We start from the raw sequence: 10,559 nt of genomic DNA on the forward strand, positions 1-10,559 counted from the left end.
CATTAAGGAATCATCCCTGTAAATATCAGGAATGTGGATCCAGGTGAGATCTGTAAAGCAGGCAGGAGCCACATCATAAAGAGCCTTACAGATTATGAAAGTGACTTTGGATTTTATTCTTAGTGCACGGAGAAGCCATTGGAGGTTTCCATAAGGGGAGTGATGTTATTTATTGGCATCTAAAAAGATCATTCTATAAGAAAAAACAGAAAATCTGGATAGCTCTATATCTATTAAAGAAATTGAATTCATAATATAAAAATTTCCCACCTAGATGGTTTCACTGATAAATTCTATCAAATATTTAAGGAATTAATAATACCAACTGTGCACAAACTCTTTCAGAAACTAGAAGGGAACATACCCCCATTCATTTATGAGCCCAGCATAAATGATTCTGTTAGTTATTTATTTCTGCACACCTATCCAAGAAGGTAGTGGCTTAAAACAATAGTTTATTATTATTATATCTCATGATTCTAGGGTGAGGAATTTGGACAGGCCACAGTGGGTTGGCTTATTCTATGTTCCACAATATCTGGGGTCTCAGCTGAGGTGACTCAAATGTCTGGTGGCTGTAACAACTGGAAATTGCTGGACATCTTTCTCTCCCTCTCCACGTGGCCCCCTGGTTAGCTTATGTTTCGCCACAGCATGGTGGCCTCAGGGTGGTTAGATTTCCTACATGGCAGCTTGAAGCTCGAAGTGTGAGTATTTCGGGAGACTTGGGAAGAAGCTGCAAAGCTTCTATGACTTAGCTTTGGAAGGGCACGTCTCTTGGTCAAGTAAGTCATTAAGGTAGTCCATATTCAAAAAGAAGAGAATCAGGGCTTCCCTGGTGGCACAGTGGTTGAGAGTCCGCCTGCCGATGCAGGGGACACGGGTTCGTGCCCCGGTCCGGGAAGATCCCACATGCCGTGGAATGGCTGGGCCCGTGAGCCATGACCGCTGAGCCTGCGCGTCCGGAGCCTGTACTCCACGACGGGAGAGGCCACAACAGTGAGAGGCCTGCGTACAGCAAAAAAAAAGAAGAGAATCAGACTCTACCTCTCAAAGGAAAGTTGCAAAGAATTTGTAGCAGTCTTATCTGATACAACTCTGATGCAAAAACCTGACAAAGACATTACAAGAGCAGGAAATTATTGTTCAATATCATTCATAAACAAAGATGCAAAAAACCTTAACAAAATATTATCAAATCAAGCCTAGCAACATATAAAAAAGAGAATACATCATTACTAAGTGATGTTTATTCTAGGAATGCAAAGTTTAATATTTAAAAAACCAATCAGTTTAATTCACCACATTAACAGAATAAAGTAGAAAAACCATAACATCTTGAAAGATACAGAAAAAAGAGCATTTGACAAAATTCAACACCTATTCATGATTTAAAAAGCAAAAACACCTCTCTGCAAACTGGGAATAGAAGGTAACTTTCTCAGCCTGATAAAGGACATCTATGATAAACCTACAGTTAATACTATACCTAACAGTGAAAGAATTAATGTTTTTCTCCTCTGCAGGAGTAAGGCAATGATGCTTGCTCTCATTACCTCTATCCAGCATTGTGCTGGAAGCCCTAGTGAGTGCAATAAGGTAAGAAAAGGAAATAAAAGGTATAAAGACTGGAAAGGAAGAAGTAAAACTATTTTTATTTGTAGATCCTAAGGGATTCTCAAGACAACTACCAAAGCTAATAAGAGAATTTAACATATCTGCAGGTTACAAAGTCAATATACAAAAACCAGTTGTATTTCTGTATCTTACCAGAGAGCACCTGGAAGAGAGAAGTTTTAAAAACTTATTTATAATAGTAAAAAAGCATAAAACACTTAGAAATAGATTTAGAAAAAGACATGCAAAACCTCTGTACTGAACACTATTATCCAGTATTTAAGTAAAGAAGACCTAAATCAAAGGACTGAGAGGATATGTTCATGGACTGGATGGAACACTTAATATTGTTAAGGTGTCTGTTATGCCTAAATTGATCTATATATTCAAAGTAATCTTAGTCAGAGCTCTGGCAGGTTTTTGTTTGTTTGTTTTTAAAATGACAAGCTCATTCCAAAAGTTGTGGGAACATACAAAGGAATTAGAATAGCCAAGGAAATTTTTGAAAAGAACCAAGCTGAAGGGCTCACCCTAACTGATCTAAAGATGTACTTTAAAAGCAGTCTTTTAAAGGAGTGAAAGTAAGTGCAGACACACCAGTTAGGATGTTACTGGTGTGAACTAGATGAGAGATGATGAGAAGTCAGACTCCAGTGAGAGTAATGGAGATGGAGAGAAATGAAAAGTTTGGGCTATACTTTGGAGATAAGAGGCAGTGAGATTCGCTGATGATTGTAGGTGAGGGGTGAGAGAGAAGAATCAAATGTGCTTTTGGCTTGAGCAACTGGGTAATAATGGTGTGACTTACTGAGATGAGAAAATTGGTGGAGGAATGGTTTAGGATGAGAAGAATCAAGTCTCTGTTTTATATGTATAAACTCCAAGAGACCCATGAGGTCTATGCAGGGAGGCGTCTGCTGAACATACAGGTTTGGAGGTCTGAGGAGAGATGAGGACTGTAGATATAAAATTTGGAGTCAGTGTCTAGACGATACATAAAGCCATGGGACTGCATGAGATCACCCAGCGAGGGAGAGGAGACAGAAGAGGGAGGAGGGCCAAAGATTGTTCCCTGGAGCTGACCTACTTTTAGAGGGAAGAAAAGCAGTAGGGTCTAACACAGGAGCCTGGAAAGAAATGTGGGAAGGCAGTCGGGAGAATGAGGTATAGGGAAAGTCACGGGATTGGGGTGTGGGGGGAGCCTGGGGACGTGGGAGGGGAGTAACTCACATTGTCCGGTGTCTTCCACGTGCCAGGTGCTGTCTTAGGAGCTGCACGTGCACTCCCTCAGGACAACATTGTGAAGTAGGAATCGTTGCTTCTCTTTCATCGATGATAAAGACTGAGACTCAGAGTGGTGAAGTGACTTGCCCCAATCATAAAATCAGGAAGCAGAGAGCCTGGATTTGCAGCCCAGACCTGTGTTTGCGGTTCTTTCCAAAGAAAGAACTGCTACCTTCTATCAGCTTCTCCAGCACGGGGTGCAGGATTGGGGGAAGATGCTTACGAAATATTCACCTTGCAGGGTTATGAGGATAAAATGAGATAATCCATGTTAAGCACCTGGCAGTGCTTAACTGTGTCGGCCCTTGGGAAACCATGACAATGTGGCTATAGTGACAGAACACGAGAGAGCCTGCTGGGCAGTGAGACCAACTCTGGGGGAGGGATGGGAGAGGGGTCGGGTGGGGCAGGCCTCCTGGGAGAGGTGTCCTGTGAACTGAGGACTTGGTGTTTCCAAACATGATCTGTGATGAAGTTTCCAGTGCTTCATGGAAACTTGGAAATGAGAAGAAGAAGGACAATGCTGTGGGTTTTACGTAAAGCTAATGTGTTCAAGGTAAAGGATTACCCTTTATCCCGAGATTAGGGCCTTCCTACTTTGTTGGTATTAAAGCGTTCTTTTTATGAAATGATGGTGGATCGAGGATGGTAGTTATATTTTAAATATGCTTCCTAATGAAATGAAAACTTGGCAACCTTCTGTCATTTCCCAAGCTTCCTTTTGAAGTTTTTAACTGGTCCATGAAATTCAAAAATATGAGGTGTACTGGCAGCTGGAGTCGGGAGGGCGCTCCAGGCGGAGCGAGCTGCTTGTACCAAGACAAAGGTGCAGGGAAAGCACAGTGTGTTCTGGAACTGCAAGCAGGCGGCCAGAGGAGCAGATGGGGGGGTGGGGGGAGGTTTCCAGTGGGCTGATCAAGGAACCAGGAGGCCAAGATCTGGGGTGAGGGGCAGCCACCTGCTGAAATCCCTACCCTCAGCCTTGCGGGTGATGCAAGTGACAGGGGAACGCCCTCTGGCCCGAGACTGCTCCCCAGGGCACCCCATGACCTCACGGTGTGCACGCATCCATGAATCCTTGGCACAGAAAGGAGGCCAGGAATGGGGAAGTGTTAAGGACTGAAGGGTTCTGGCCTAATAAGTCTTGAAGAGACACACAGGATGGAAACAGAGACCAGCAAAAGCAGTGGGGAGAAAGGAAGGAGAACCCCAGAACTAGCGGAGAGGGGGGAGCAGTGTCGACATGTCTGGACATGTGTGTGTGTGTGTGTGTGTGTGTGTCCCTGAGATGATATATGTCTGTGTGCCTATGCCTTTGTGTCCTAAATAGTGTGCGCCTGGTTGTCAGTGTGGGCGGAGGGAACACCTCTGCTGGCTGTGTGGGGCTTTGGCTGGGGCGTGTGTCCGGTGAATCTTGGGATGCTCAGTGCACTACTGTGTCCGAGTGTACTGTGTGTATGTGGGTGTGTGAGCTGGGTGAGAGGTGTCTGCACAGTGCGGCTAAGTGTGGTGTATCCGTTGCGTTTGTCGAGCTGGGTTATGTCTCTGTGCTGTGTGTCTATATATCTGTGTCGGGTGTCCATGTTGAGTGTCCGCGGAGGGTACTGAGTATGTGTTGGGGCCCGGAGCTCAGCCCCTCCCCTTCCCTTCCTGCTCTTCTGGTACCCAGGTCGCCATTCCTGTTTATTTCCATAGGTTGTCTGTCTGTCCCAGGCCTGTCTGTCTCTGACTCTGTCCAAGGATCACGGTTCTTGCACATGACACTTGGGGGTGGAGCTGGGAGGAGGGCAAAGTCATTGATCTCCTCCCCTCTCACCCTCCCAGGCCCTTGTCAGCCTTGAGACCCATCAGGTGCAGGGTCCTGGTGCTGACCTGAGGTAGGAGAGGCCTTGTGGGTCAGCAATGGCCCTTCCAAACCCAAGCTCCCAGCTTAGGTTGGTCCTGTGGAGGCTCAATATGCCTCGTGCCACTTCCTCTGTCCCCCACCCCCAGTGTTGCTTTCAAAGGCTGGTCTCGGGCTCAGACTTCTCACTTGAAAAGACTGAGGTGAGCCTGGCCCAGCCCTCCTCATCACCCACCTCCTTTCCCACCCTTCCTGCCAGCCTCCAGTCCCCTTCTCCAGGCTTCTCCACACTCAGGTCTCTGTGATGGGGCTGGCCACGGGAGTGAGCTTGTTCCCACCGCCCTGTGCTGGCCACTTGGCCTCTTGGCCCACGCACTGCAGCCTGCCGGGTGGAGTTCAGGACAGAAAATGGGGTGGGGTGGGAGGGTGTGTATGTGTGTGACATGAGTGCACCTGTGTGTGTGTGTGTGTAGCTGGAGGATGAGAGGTGTATCAGAAAGCGAACGGCACGCTGGAGTCCAAGCGCCTGAAAGTGTGACAGTATGTGGGGGATGGGGTGTGACTACAGGCATTTATCAAGGGCTCCCTGTTAGCCAGGCAGGATGCTAAGTGCTTTGCTCAGATTATCTCATTTAATAAGTGTGACAGGGACTTCCCTGATGGCGCAGTGCTTAAGAATCTGCCTGCCAATGCAAGGGACATGTGCTCGATCCCTGGTCTGGGAAGATCCCACAAGCCGCAGAGAAACTAAGCCTGAGTGCCACAACTACTGAGCCTGCACGACATAACTACTGAGCCTGAGTGCCACAACTACTGAGCCTGTGTGCCACAACTACTGAAGCCCGCGTGCCTAGAGCCCCTGCTCTGCAGCAAGAGAAGCCACTGCAATAAGTCCGCGCACCGCAACGAAGAATAACCCCTGTTCGCCGCAACTAGAGAAAGCCTGCGTGCAGCAACAAAGACCCAATGCAGCCAAAAGTAAAAATAAATAAAATTATATTAAAAAAAAAGTGTGACTGCATGGGAGAGGGTGAGGGAGGAGGGGCGCAGAAGGGTGGGTGTTTGGGAGACTGCTGCCTGGAAGCCCTGGAAGAGTGTTCCCTCACCCCCACCCACCCTGACAGAAGGCCCCCTGGGCCTCTCACCCTGTGGAGACTGTCGGAAGTAGGGGGTGTGGGAGTTGGGGGCTATTCCCCTGGTTCCCAGCCCACTTCCCTGCCCTGTCCTCAGCCCCCAGGGATGAGCTGTTTCTCTGATTCTTTTCTTTTTTCTTGGCTGTGCTTAGTACAGGGCCCAGCATTCCGTAGGTGCTTGATCAGTCCCTATTCCTTAGCAGAGAGCAAGGCAGACCCTAGGAGATCTGCTTTGGATCAGCCCGATTCTTACTCTGTAAAGCTCACATGGAGGAAATGAGAGCCCCTATGGGTCAGGAGCCAGGCCGCAGGAGTGAAGGATGCAGTGTCTGAAGGGGGCCGAGCTAAGGCTGAGACAGCTAACCGGGCCATTACCTGTGAGGGAGTGGGGCTCCTGTGCTCCACCCAAGTCTCAGAGGCCCACCTCTGACACTCTTTGCTTTACATCACTCCAATTTGTGACTGGATTTTAGGAAAGCAAAGGTGTTTAGAAGTGAGACTGGGGTTTCTTGTCACCCAAGTGATCACGTTGCAGGGCCTGATGGCAAGGATACCTCGGATTTCTAGAGGAAGAGTGACAAAGAAGGAGAGAAGCGGGACTTCCCTGGTGGTCCAGTGGTTAAGACAATGCACTTCCAATGCAGGGGGTGCAGGTTCAATCCCTGCTCAGGGAACTAAGATCCCACATGCCATGTGGTGTGGCAAAAAAAAAAAAAAAGAAGGGACGGAAGGAGGGAGACCATGGACATTGATGGAGTCCTTCCTATCCCCTGCTTCAGCAACGAACCAGGGCAGAACAGTTACTTGGAGACAAGTTATTGAAGTGTCAGAGGGCCCTGAGCAGTAGCAGTGGGGAGGGCTTCCAGGAGGAAGCAGGCCTGGGCCCTGAAGCACAGAAGGGTTGCCAGAGTGGGGTGGGGCGGGGAGAGCTCCAGGAAGCAGCAAGTATGTCTGGAGGTCAAATGCACCGCCCAAGAGCGCACAGCACTTCCCCACATGCTCCCTGTGGTTATAATGGCAACAGTAGCTATGATTATTGAGAATTTTCAGAAAACACGAATGTTAGATATCATTTATAGAGTATTTTGAGATAGATATCACTATTATTCCCACATGAGGAAATCGAGTTTCAGAAAGGCCAAGGCCACATGTAGAAGCAGCATTGGGATTTGAACCCAGGTTTTTGGCTTCAAGTCTCATGTACTGACCTATTCATGTTACACTACCTCCCAAGCCTCAAGCCCACCCTCCCCCGGGTCTCAGAAGCCCGTGGCACTACCATCCACTGGGCACTTGGGCTCAAAACCCAACATTGCCTGCATCCTCCTCCACTACCCGCCACTTGAGGCAGGCACCAAATTCTAAGTATCCTTCCTCCTTAGGGCTGGAGTCAGATCAACCTGGGTTCTAATCCCAGCTTCATCACTTGTTGGCTGTGTGATCTTGGGCAAGTCACTTAACCTCTCTGTGCCTGAGTTTCTTTACTGTACCAAGGGGTGATAGCAGCACTTAGAGGACTGTAGTGAGAATTCAACCAGTGAATGCATGTAAAGAACTGAGCACAATGTCTGGCAAAATAGACACTCAGGAAACATAAGCTCTTTTTATATCCACCAATCTACATACTTCCCAGATCAGAGTTGGGCTTGTAACTGTCCTGCTTAAGAACCTGTCACTCCTGCCTCACACCTTGTGGCCCAGGAAGAAATTCCTAAATGCATCATGCTGCCTGCATTGATCAGTTCATGCTGCCATAACAAAGATTGCAGGCTTGGGGGCTTAACATTGAAGATTAATTTTCTCACAGTTCCAGAGGCTAGAAGTCCAAGATAAGCAATAGGTGTTAGCAGATTTGGTTTCTCCTGAGACCTCTTTCCTTGGCTTGCAGACAGCTGCCTTCTTGTTGTGTCCTCACATGGTCTTCCCTCTGTTTGTGCACGCATCCCTGGTGTCCCTTTGTATGTCCAAATTTCCTCTTCTTTTAAAGAAACCAGTCAGATTGGATTAGGGCCCATCCTAATGGCCTCATTTTAACTTAATTACCTCTTTTAAAGCCCTATCTCCAAATATAGCAACATTCTGAGGTACTGAGGTTTAGGCCTTCAACATAGAAATTTGGGGGGCACACAATTCAGCTCATAACACCATCTTCCTTCTTTGGTCTTTGCTCATGTTGCCTTTCCCTCTGCCTGGAACACTGTCCACATTCTTTCTTCCCCTTCCCTGAAGACAGCCTGCTCCTCATCTAAAACTCAGCCAGAGCATCACCGCCTCCGAGAAGTCTTCCTGGCTAGACTGCTGCCTCCTCTGGGCTCTCACAGCACACTGTGCCCACCTATGTCATGGCATGCACCACATTCTAAGAATTGTCTTTTTATATTGCCTGTCTCCCCTGCTCAGGTAGATGCCTGCTGCTTTGATCTGTACAGTGTCCCTTGCCCCCTCTGTTAATAGAATCTTTCTTACTTTGAAGAAATGACATTCTCACTGTACTTCCACTCCTTGTGGTACTGATGGGGCATCAAACTGCAGTTCCTGCTTCTTGCCACGGGGATGAGCATGTGACTCAAGCAGAACCAAGCCGGGTCCTTCCTTGAGATTTTAATCTAAAAATGCTGGGTGAGAAAATGCTTCTCTTTCTTCTGGGATCCAGAATGATGTAAGCCAGGAACCTTGTGTGGCCATGCCCTACCCTCCTCCCATTTATGACGGACATCCATGTGTAGGGAACAGAATGAGGCCTACATCTCGGGGAAACACCTGCTATACTTTACTGAAATTTTAAACTCTTCGTATTTCAATCTTGAGTGTTTGGGATAAGTAACACATTTAAATGCTTCAAAAATCAAAATACTACATAAAACTATACAATAAGTCTCAGTTTTATCCCTGTTCTTGTCAACCTCATTACCTACCTTCTACCACATTAGTAATCACTTAAAAAATTCCTTGTGGATCCTTCCAATGGTTCTTTATTGCAATATAAGCTAATAATATACATATATATATATTCTTATTTCTCCCTCTTTCTTTAAAAAAGGAAGAACACTATATATATTTTAATATATATTTTTTATTTTTACATTTTGTTTATTTTCTACATCTTGTTTATTTCTACATCTCGTTTATTTTCATTTTACAGTATATCCTAGGGTACTTTTCATAAATTACTCTGTGACCTTCTCTTTCTTTTCTACAGCTGCATAATATTCCATAGTGTGGATGAACTACACAGTTCCCAATGACGGACACCCAGGTTATTTCCAATTTGTTGCAACAAACAGACTTCATATGCATCATTTTATATGAGTATAAGAGTATTTGTAGGTTTAACAATAAAATGATAACCAAATTGAAAAAATGGGCAAAGTATTTGAACAGACATTTCTCTAAAGAAGATATACAAATGGCTGATAAGCACCTGAAAAGATGTTTACCATCACTAGCTGTCAAAACCACAATGAGATACCACTTCACATTCACTAGGATAGTAATAAAAAAAAGACAGACAATAACAAGTGTTGGTGTTTTAGTCTGCTCAGGCTATTGTAACAGAATACTGCAGACTGGTTGGTTTAACAATAGAAATTATTTCTCAGGGTTCTAGAGGCTATGAAGTCAAAGATCAAGGTGTCAGGCCATTTGGTTTCTGGTGAGACTTCTCTTCCTGGCTTGTAGCTGGCTGTCATCTTAATGTGTGCTCACATGGACTCTGTGTGTGTGCAGAGACACACACACAGAGGATGCTCTGGTGTCTCTTCTTCTTATAAGAGCACCAGTCCTATAGAATTAGTGCCCCACCCTTATGACCTCATTTAACCTTTTGCCTCCTCACAGGCCCTATCTCCAAATATAGCCATACTGGGGGTTAGGGCTTCAACATATGAATTTAGGGGGGTGGGACACAAACATTCGATCCCTAACAGTTGGTGAGAATGTGGAGAAATTGGAGTTCTCATATATTGCTGGTGGGAATGTAAAACGGTACAGCCACTTTGGAAAACAGTTTGGAAGCTCCTCAAAATGCTAGAAATGGAATTATCATTTGACCCAGAAATTCTACTGCTACACATATACTAAAGAGAAATGAAAACATATGTCTACACAAAAACTTGTTACATGAATGTTCATAGCAGTGTTGTTTTAATAGCCCTAAATTAGAAACAATCCAAATGTCCATCAACTGATAATGGATAAATATGTAATATATCCATACAATGGAATATTATTCAGCGATAAACAGTAATAGAGTACCGATACATGTTATAGCATAGATGAAAACTGAAAGCGTTATGGTAAGTGAAAGAAGCCAGTCACAGATGCTTATCTATTGTATGATTCCGTTTATATGAAATGTTCAGAACAGGCAAATCTATATAGAGAGAAATTAAATTAGTTGTTGTCTAGGGCTGAGGGAATTGGTAGGAAACGGGAGTGACTGCTAATAGGTATGGAGTTTCCTTTTGGGGGGGATAGAAATCTTTCAAAATAGATTGTGGTAATGGTTGTACAACTCTGTGAATAAACTAAAAGTCATTGAATTTTACATGCTAAATGGGTGAATTGTGTGCTAGGGGAATTATATCTCAAAAGACCTATTGAAAAAATAGAGTCTCAGAACTGGGACTGTTGGGCAAAAGGGTAAATGCATTTAAATTTTTGATAAATATTGACAAATTTGG

General features: G+C 45.3%; 1 non-coding gene across 1 annotated transcript; it reads left to right on the forward strand.

Moving 5' to 3' along the window:
• The first annotated feature begins 6,478 nt into the window (after positions 1-6,478).
• On the forward strand, positions 6,479-6,551 carry TRNAG-UCC. The gene has a single exon. It is a non-coding gene; the product is annotated as a tRNA-Gly (tRNA).
• Positions 6,552-10,559: the final 4,008 nt, after the last annotated feature.

This window comes from Phocoena sinus, chromosome 1 (assembly GCF_008692025.1).
Source record: "Phocoena sinus isolate mPhoSin1 chromosome 1, mPhoSin1.pri, whole genome shotgun sequence".
Classification (NCBI taxonomy): domain Eukaryota; kingdom Metazoa; phylum Chordata; class Mammalia; order Artiodactyla; family Phocoenidae; genus Phocoena; species Phocoena sinus.